At 47.0% G+C, this 10,015-nt stretch overlaps 1 protein-coding gene across 2 annotated transcripts in view; it reads left to right on the top strand.

The window, feature by feature from the left end:
• The first annotated feature begins 2,836 nt into the window (after nt 1–2,836).
• CREM (cAMP responsive element modulator) overlaps nt 2,837–10,015 on the top strand; it is an 837,541-nt gene continuing 830,362 nt past the window's right edge. Inside the window, exon 1 of one of the 2 annotated variants that reach the window (XM_078663314.1) lies at nt 2,837–3,140. The gene's annotated coding sequence lies outside the window, so the exon portion shown is untranslated. The remainder of the gene's footprint in view (nt 3,141–10,015) is intronic. The other variant, XM_078663315.1, reaches the window with a different exon arrangement.

The raw sequence follows: 10,015 nt of genomic DNA, 5'->3' as shown, positions 1-10,015 counted from the left end.
TCCAGACTTTCTCGAGGGCTCGGCAGTTCTTCTTGGAGCTCTTGAGTTCGTCGGTGAACCACGGGGCTTTCTTGCTGCCGGGTCTGCTGGGCGGGGTCCTCAGCGGGGCGAGCTCGTCCGCGCAGTTGCTGATCCACTTCGTGAGGTTGTCGGCGGCCTGGCTGGGGTTCGCTGAGCTGGCAGGAGGGTGCTGGCTCAGGGAGGTGGCGAGCTGGTCTGCTGTGATCTTGTTCCAGCTTCTGCGGGCAGCCTGTTGCTGGTGGTGGTGGGTCGTCGTTCTCTTGAAGGTGAAGTGGACGCAGCTGTGGTCCGTCCATTGAAGCTCTGTGGCGTGGCTGAAAACGATGTCTGTGCTGGATGAGAAGACTCCTAGCTAAAAGAGAAGTCGCACTTTATTGGGGTAGCAAGAGAGCACCGACGACAACTGGATGGATCCAAAGCTTAGCGAATTGTTCAATAAAGAGTGATTTGTATGCTGGTACTATTCCGACTTCTTCCAGACCTAAAGATATTTGGGGACCATTCCGAGCTTTCCTTGCATTGCAGCAGCAAGCCCCCCTACGCAACAGGTGCAGGGTATAGAACCGACGGGGTGGGTTGAAGGAGACACTGCACTCATAATGTGCTTGCGTATATCCTACATAGTATGATAAATGGAGCTGAAGCTACTTTTCGGTATATGTGGACTAATGGAGGGTCGGGAAGAGTCCCCTCAGATTGAAGAAATGACGTGTCAATTGCTGGGGTTTTAGACTACATCAGCTGTGCTATGATTAACGCTGCGTTGTCCTATTGTGCTTTAATGACTATGCTAGAATGACTGTGTTGAAAATTTACCTTATATGTAATGCAATTGAACTATGTGCTCTGCTTTACTTTTCATAAAAACTGCTAAATAAAGTATAAAAAAAAAAAACGTGTTTGCGTGTTTAGTCTATCTTGTATACCTTTTGTAAGGTACTTGGTTCTTTCATAAAGCGCTTTGACACCTTTGGGTAAAGTTTGCGCTATATAAAACTGCATTAAATAAAATAAATAGTTTTCCGGGTAATTTGTAGTAACCATAACATAAAAACAAAGGCCAGGCTGCCAACAAATACCCGTTGGCAGTCCTATTACCTCTGTTCCTCCATTGGGAAAAAGTGACGTACTGGCGGTGCAAGGGGTTTGTAAATAAGCCCCTAAATGTCTAAGGAAAAAGTATATTTCCCTGCAACCTCTGGAGCGAGTCTGTCCTAAAGTACACGAAGCTTCTGAAACGTGCAATAGTGTAACTAGTATTTAGCAGGTTCTATCTGCCATGAAAGGAGTATGATAGAAGACATTATATATATATATATATCTTGCCCTCGCTATTTTCAACCCTTGCACAATAAAACAGCTGTGTATCCAGTTCGTGGTCCGTCTCCTTATTGCCTGGAGGGTTCTGATTCTCACAAGAACCAGTAGTGGCTGTTTTTGGAGTTTGCGCTGATATATATATATATATATATAGACGACACATCATAATTTGTTATTGCTTTGATTTATGCCAATTTGCAAGCACTTAATTACGGTTGAATGCAGACACAACCCACCGGCTGCCGTGCAGCGCCTCACGGCCAAGGCGTGACCGCACCAACAGCGTCAACAGGGCCTTCACCACCTGGCGCACTCTCACCCCCACCGTGACGGCTGACTGCAAGCTCTCCAAGATGGTGACGCGCCTGCGGCTGGCCTCCAGCTTCATCTCCCACCTTCACTCCTGGACTTCTTGACTTTTGCTTTGTCCTGACCGACACTTTGTTGCTGTTTTCGGACAGTTTCTCTGGACTCTAGCCCTCCTCCCATTCCCCCGTCCTTTGACCCTTTTCCCTGTGGAAGATCCTCAAATGTTCCCTCCCTTTTCTGCTTCCCCCTCTCTCCATACCCTTCCACCCCTCCCACCCTCCCTTTGTGCTGTGACTGTATATTGTAATCACTCTAATCAATGGTATTTGCCTTAGACCTTGCACCGTATACCATTCCTATGTGACCCTTAGAGTTTTTCCAGTCATATCCCCTCCCTATGTATATAGAGATAACTCTAATCACTAGTATATGCAGTAGACCTTTGTATTCTCTACCATTCCTATGTGACCATTAGAGTATATCCGGTCTTATCCCTTCCTATGTATATAGAGATAACTCTAATGACTAGTCTCCTATGTGACTTTTAGAGTATATCCATGTGTATCCCTTCCCTATGTATATAGAGATAACTCTAATCACTGGAACATGCAGTAGTCCGCTATGCTCTCTTCCATTCCTATGTGACTTTTAGAGTATATCCAGTCATACCCCTTCCCTTTGTATATAGAGATAACTCTAATCACTAGTCTATGCAGGAGTCCGCTTTGCTCTCTACCATTCCTTTGTGACTCTTAGAGTATATCCATGTGTATCCCCTCCCTAAGTAGATAGAGGTATCATTAGTATATGCCTAGAGTTTATCCATTTGTATCTCCTCCTTGTGTGACTCTATATCTTGTACATTTGCAATTTTTTCTGTTTGTACCTTTTTAAAACGCATGTAATCCTAAGTCCGTATGTTTTCAACTGGTTCTTATGTAAGTCAAAAATTTTGCAAATTTGTTCTTCCGATTGTAACCTTCATGCCTTATGGTTGTAACTGGGTCCTATGTAAAGCGCTCTGACACCTTCGGGTAAAGTTCGCGCTATATAAAATTGCATAAATAAAAATAAATTGACTATCGCGCCTCCAAGGTTATTTCGCGGGAACGGCCCTCACAAAGGTGTGAGCATTCTTTCAAGTTGTGCACGTGCTGCGGCGGTTGAATACGCCCAACCGATTAACATTCGCGTTCGTCACGTCCTCCTGTTTCCATTACTACATATCGCGCTAGCGTTGCCCAAAGGCCCCCGCTTCTTTCTTCCCTACCTAACAAGCGCTCTTTCTACACTGGGCTCGTGCTGGTGAGCAAAGCGTCGTTCTCTGAGCTGAGGAGGGCGCGCAGACCCCGCCCCGCCGGCATTTTCTCTCAACGCAGAGTCGCATCAGAGCTGACGTGTTGGTTACGTGGGCTGCTTTCGCAGCCATCCGCTCCGCCCGTAATCAGTGACGGGGCCAACTACGTAGTGGCGACTACCGCCTAGTCTGGGTGAGTCGGAGAAGGAGGGAGGCGGGGCAGATGAATCTCTGGGTCACAAAGACGGTTAGCATGAGCGCATGATGCAGGCAGCTTGCACCTCTCTCGCTCAGGCGTGTGTCACTGAAGTTAAGAGCTAGTTTAGGCCTGTGCACTGCATATCCCACTTTGTTAGCTTCCGTCGTACCCTCTATTCAATCAATGTGATTTAGTGATCCAAATGGTTAATAACTTTTTCGTTACAAATACAGGCTCGGCTTCATAGTACATCAGCATAGACACTACAACTTCCCGGCACTTATTTTCTTGGCCAACGTGTAGATGTTATTACCCGTCAATCTGAAATAGCCCAAAGCCTAAGTACTACTGCCAGCTTGTACCTATAAACACGTCTATCTACAGACCAGAAATGATTAGGTTTTTAAATAAAACACACGAGAATCGTAGAAAATAGTGATAGTTTGCAGGTATAAATCTCTGTCAAAGGGAAAAGGAAGCCTAGACTCACCAAATGGCGGTACTTTTCAGTGGATGACACCATTTTACTAGGGGTGCTGTCCATAGCTGCCAAGGTTTCATATTGCCTTGTGAGACATTTTCATAATTTCAGTGTAATTATGTGTGACATTTCAACGAATATGAGTGACACTTTTCTTGCGTGCTGAAAATCAAGCAATGAAGACGAGGGAAGCGCATACATATATGAAATTAGACCCATTTGGGCATTGAGAAACTCTAAGAAGATCTCAAAACTGCTGCAAATGGCGGACTCATAATTACAACGAAATTATCAAAACATCATAAATAGCAATCTGAAACCTTGGCAGCTATGAAAGAGGGCGGGCATCACTTCACACGACATAGCATTGAAGACCATGGTCATACTCCTCAGACTGAGTGTTCTTTACTTACATATTTCATAAAAGTGATGAAAGTATGTGCTTTATTTTATTGCTATTTAATAGCTTTCCTTGTACAATGCTGCTTGTATAATAAACTTGTGACTTTTGGATGGCATAATGTATTGACTAAAAAAGGAGGAAGCAATGCTAATCAGGCAAAAAAAAAAGATGAGGAGCATGTTAAAACAGGGAGAATAAAACAAATCCCTTTTACCAGGTGGTGGCTGTTGTCCTAGACGAGGTCATGCAAAAAATGAATGTGATGAGAAAAGATTGATCATTTGCAGTGGGGTGAATTGAGCCACATTATTCATAAGCGAATGCTGTGCGGTAGGAATGTAAGTCTCGGAGGTCACCACAAGAATACAATATAAAGCGGACATCAAAAAAGCAGGTTACATGGCTCTGATAAGAATTAATATCAAAAAGAGCAAGAACTTGCTTTTAGACTGCAGAACCAGAAATCTGAGAGGCCCTAACGCTGAGCTGCCTCAGGCCTATACCATAAAGTAATCAGCGTCAGCTGACTGGCGGACTCCGGCCCCCGCAGTCAGCAGTGTCATGGTAGCATGATTGCTGGGCAAGCCTCATGAGAGCCGGCTGTGAGGCACACACAGCGCTCACAGTAGGTTGTAGTATTTCCAAATGCCACCCCAGTAAGTGGTAGACCCATGGGTTCGGCGCACCGCCCGCTAAACAGAAGTTAACCTATTTGCACGAGTTAATAAACTCGGAGAATTGCATCTATTCTGTGGCAAATAGAAAAGATTTATGTCATTTTAAAAACAAACTTACTGCATTTTTGCTTTACCTTCGGTGTTAGAACAAGCTTCTCAACTCATGGTTCATCCTGCAGAGGAGCCTCTCTTCCTGCTGCAGAGTACATCTTCTCATCCACGCGGACAGACCGCTTCGGTACCATACGTGCTCTCTGGAAAGTCCGATGTTCCGATATAAACTTCAGTTACATTCTGTCAGATTTTATGACGTTTAATTCCCTGGTTAATGCGAGAGAATCTCGTCCAAAGAGGTTTCTTTCATTTTGTTAATGGGGAGCCGCCCATAACCTGCCATCGCGGAGGTGCGCCTTCCCTAAACCTTCTCACTCCCCATTACCAGGATGTGACGTCCCCAGGGGCGCAATTGTAGCTACAGCCATTGGACACTGCCATAGATCATCATGACGTCAGGCTACCAGTCACCCGTGCCGAATTATCTGATCACATAAAGTTGAATCCATGAGGCCACGGGCACTGCAGTTCAGTTCAGTTGTCACTGAGTGTGAGTTAAAGCCTGCTGCGGTAGCACAGCGCGCCTAGTGCACGCTACGGGTGGCGCGCTGCTGCCGCCTGCGCTTGGAGGTTTCAGGTTGAGACACACCAATGCAGATATGCGTGACAATGCATTTCAGTGCGGTAAAGCGGATTACCACACTGAAATGCGTTAGTCTAACGCCTTATGCGTGATACTTGGCAGGGCTGGCTGTCAAGACAAACGATTTCGTCTTTCTCAAGGGCACTGATTTTAATATTCCTGCTGAACAATTATTGTTTAAGTTCTCCCACTTCACCGTTACTGAAATTGCGCCCAGTGTAAACTTGCACATCTGCTTTGTGGTACTAAACAGGAACTGCTGGGGACCGGGCATTACACAGATCTTATTTCACATCTCCTTTGTTTATTTATAATCCCACAAATGCTGTAAAGTAGTTATTTGCCTTTTGACCTTCTGGGGACACCCACTGGAATCTGGGGATCCCCACCACCCTTGGTCCCTATTCGAATCCGGGGACCTCAATCCAAGCAACTTCGATGATTTGAACTGCAAAACAATACACACAAAAATACGGAAACAAACTTTCATCAAACAAATACACAAATGAGGAAATATTTTATTTAATTTACAAATAAATAAAACAAAATAAAAAAAGGGACGTTTGTAGCTTTCCCAAATAGATCCCATCGCCTTACTTTATTCTGTTTGACGCTCTTGCATTGCTCCAATGATTCAATCTTAGGATACCAACTTAATTTTTAGCCTCAAATTTCCTTCGCCGTTATAGAACATTTTAACATTTGTAATTTTGCTTATTTATATACTCAATAAATATGTTAATATTTAATTGTATAAGCAGCCGTGGACCCATTGAGTAGGCGGTGCAGACCCCCAGAGGTCCTCAGGCCCCAGGTTAAGAATCGCTGCTTTAAAGAATAAATAAAATTAGTAAAAGAGAGCTCATAAGTGTATACACTGTGAAGATCTTTTCCCACTGATAGGACACTTCTTGAAGAAGTTCACAGTTCTGTAGTCTTGTAATTTTCCAGCACCAAGAAGGTTTCACTGCTGGGAAAGCTGATGCAATCTGGGATCACAAAAGCACTGGGGAGGCACTTCTATTTGAGGTTAGGTAAAAGCTCACACTGGTAGAATTTTCAGGAACAAAAAGGCACAAATGAATAAAAGCACGCACAGCTGAATCTCTTTTTAAAAAAAAAACATTTTTATTGTTTTTTCCCAACAAGGCAGTACATAGAACATGCATGTCATCATCAGGTAGGAATCCCGCACCCCAAATCCCACATCCCGCCCTCCTCCGTCAAAGTGGAATTTCCATCATCGCAGACCAACATGTCCATCCATCACAGTTCCCCCTGCAGTTCCCACCCACCATCTTGAGGCTCGTGGCTTCCCCACTTCTGCTGGCCAACACATAACTGTTTTATGTCCCATCAGAGGCCCCCGTCCAGGCCATGATAACGCCTCCATTTACCCCACACTTTACGGAATTTCCTCGGACAGCCTCTTGCTTTATACGTGACCCTTTCGGCAGCCATGTAGATGTCTAGTCCCCTCCTCCATTCCCCTAGCTGAGGCGTGTCGGGCGCTACCCACTTCCTAGCTACGTCTCTCTTGGCCACCACCAGGGCTAACACCAGAAAGATTAGTAGGGGGCGGGCTAGATCTATATCATTAGTCATGCCCAAGAGGACCAATTTCGGTTCCAATGGTATGTCTATCTCCAGTACGTCACTCAGTTCCGTGATAATCGCGCTCCAGTAGGCTTGTATATTTGGGCATGACCATATTATGTGTAGGAAGGTCCCGTTCTCGTGTCTGCAGCGTAGGCAGCTGGGGTCTGATACCCTCCCCGTTTTGCATAGCCTTACTCTATCATAGTATACTCTATGTAAGATCTTAAACTGGATTAGGCGTAATCGTGACTTGATTGCTACTTCTCTAGGGTGCATCAGTACCCCCCCCAGTCTACCTCATCCATCTCACCCACTTCCTGCTCCCATTTGTCTCGGAGGCCCGCCAGTGTGTTTGGTCTATTATTCATGATTGTTTTGTAGGTCAAGGAGACCGCTTTGCCTGGGATCTGTTCCTGTAACAGACGGCCCTCTAGTGGTGCGTATTCGGGTAGCGGCTCTTGTAGTGCCCCTTCCGCCAAGTAAGCGTGTCGCAATTGTATATATTTAAAGAATTGAGAACGCTGTAGCCCAAATTCGGTTTGCAACGAAGCAAAGGGTTTCAGTGCTCCATTTTTGGTGATGTCCCCTAGTGTAGTGATGCCGATGTCGTCCCATCCCTCGAACCCTCTCAGTTTGCTGAGCTCTTTGAGCCATGAGCACTCCCATATTGGTGTTTGCTTCGTGGCCCTGTGCGCCCATCCCGTGACATTCGTGACTCTGTTCCACGCCCCCAGCGTGATCTTTGTGGCCGGCAGTAGTCCCGTCCGCCCCTTCCCGCCATATATGTAGTGTAGGCTTGAGTGTGTACCCATTTGGTATCTTTCTAGGGCGTATGTGGGGTGAGTGGCAGGTGCGTGGAGCCAGTCATTGATGGGAGCCAGGTGTTCTGCCCAATAGTAGGCTTCCAGGTCAGGAAGTGAGATCCCCCCCGTCATACTGGTGTCTCTGTAGTGTAGCCAGTGCAACTCTGGGGTGTTTCCCCAACCAGAGGAATGATCGGAGGTCCGCATGTATGTCTCGGAAAGTCTTGGGTGGTATCAGGAAATATTCATTTTGGAAGGCATAAAGGAATTTTGGGAGAGATATCATTTTGAACATCGCTGCCCTACCAAGTATTGTCAAGGGAAGGGACTGCCACCTACTCGCGTCAGCTTTGAAGTCAAGTATGATCCGTGCGATATTATGTACATATGAGGCGTCTCTGTCAGCAGTGATACATATCCCTGGGTATCGGAAGCCTTCATCAGTTGTCTGTAGATTTTGCGGCAATTGAGGCCAGTCCTTACGCCCCCGGGGGTCATAGAGTGTTGATTTGTGCCAGTTAATCTGGTATCCGGACCTCGCACCGTAGTTTGCCAGTTCGTCAAATAGCGCCCTTATTGTGCTTTCCGGTCGCGTGATATAGAGGAGAATGTCGTCGGCGTAGAGGGACAATTTTTCCTCTCGTGTGTCTGTATGGCTTATACAGAACCCCGTGATCCTCTCGTTTTGTCTGACCGCGGAGGCCATCACCTCAATTGTCAGGGCGAATAGTAGGGGTGACAGGGGGCATCCCTGTCGGGTTCCCCGTTGTATAGGAAATGTCCTCGACGTCACCCCATTGACCCTTACTCGGGCTCCAGGGCCTGGATACAGTAGATTGATTTTCTTCCTGTAGTTGGGTCCAAAACCCGTTCGTTCGAGCACTCCCTCTAAGAAGGGCCAGTGGACAGCGTTGAACGCCTTTTCTGCGTCTAGGGACATGAACCAATGTGGTTCTGCTCTGTCCTTTATCACATGTAGCCAGTTATGCGTCCTCCGTAAATTGTACCTGGTGGCCCTTTCGGGGACGAATCCTGTCTGATCCATATGTATCAGGCCTGGGACGACTCTTCTCATTCGCAGAGCCAGTATGGTTGCATATATCTTGGCCTCTACATTTAGCAGGGAGATGGGGCGGTACGAGGTGCAGTCCTCTGGTGGCTTCCCAGGTTTGTGGATCGAGACAATCGTAGCTTGTCTAAGATCCAGGGGGAACTGTCCCTCCTTTTCTGCATCCTGGAACATGCCCAGCAAATGTCGCGTCAGGAGGTCGGCCATGCTCTTGAAGAGCTCCGCAGGAAAGCCGTTGTGAAGTTTGGCCAGCGCTGCTCGGACTTCCTCTTCCGTGATGTCGGACTCTAGGTCCGCACAGTCGGCCTCCTCAAGTACCGGGAGAGTGATGGGAGCCATGTATTGGAGTGCCTCCGTTTTGGAGCCCAGATCTCGGGCCTTGTATAGATTTTCGTAGCATTCGGCAAATGCTTCAGCTATTTTATCGTCGGTGCTGGCCCAAGAGTCAGCACCTATCTTTATTTTCTCTACCCAACGTTCGTCTCTCTCCTTCCTACTGAGCCAGGCCAATAGTCTCCCCGATTTATCACCCACATCATATATGCGGTGTAATGTAGCCAATGCTTGCGTCCTGGCCTCCCCCGTCACTAGCTGTCTGTATTGTGCTTGGGTATCTGCAAGGCGTCGTTGCATCCCTATGTCTCTCGTGAGTAAATGGTCCTGCTCTAGTCGTAATATTTGTGCTTCCAGGGTCTGTACCTCAGTCTGGTTCTTCTTTCTAGCCTCAGCCAGTCTACAGTGGGCCTTATCACGCAGCACCACTTTGAGCGTCTCCCACAGGACTACTCTCGAGTCTACCGTTCCCACATTTTCCCGTAAGAACACCTTCACGTCGGCCCTAAGTCCCTTCCTAATGTCCGGGTTTTGTAAATCCCTGGCCGAGAGCCGAAGGGTCGTGGGACCCCTCCTCTTTCGTCTACCAATCTGGATCGCTAGGGGGGAGTGGTCAGACACCCCTCGAGCATAGTATTCCGCCGAGTCTGACACTTGCAGCGCCTGTCGTGCCATGAAGATATAGTCCAGGCGAGAGTAAACCTTGTGTGCCCCGGAGAAGAAGGAAAACGCCCGTGTGTCCGGATGTAGCCAGCGCCATACATCTAGGAGTCCTAGTGTCTCCATAGATTTAGCTAGGGGGGTAGT

Source organism: Lissotriton helveticus, chromosome 10 (genome assembly GCF_964261635.1).
Source record: "Lissotriton helveticus chromosome 10, aLisHel1.1, whole genome shotgun sequence".
Lineage (NCBI taxonomy): Eukaryota > Metazoa > Chordata > Amphibia > Caudata > Salamandridae > Lissotriton > Lissotriton helveticus.
The sequence above is the reverse complement of the archived record's forward strand: the minus strand, read 5'-3'. Positions and strand labels throughout refer to the sequence as shown.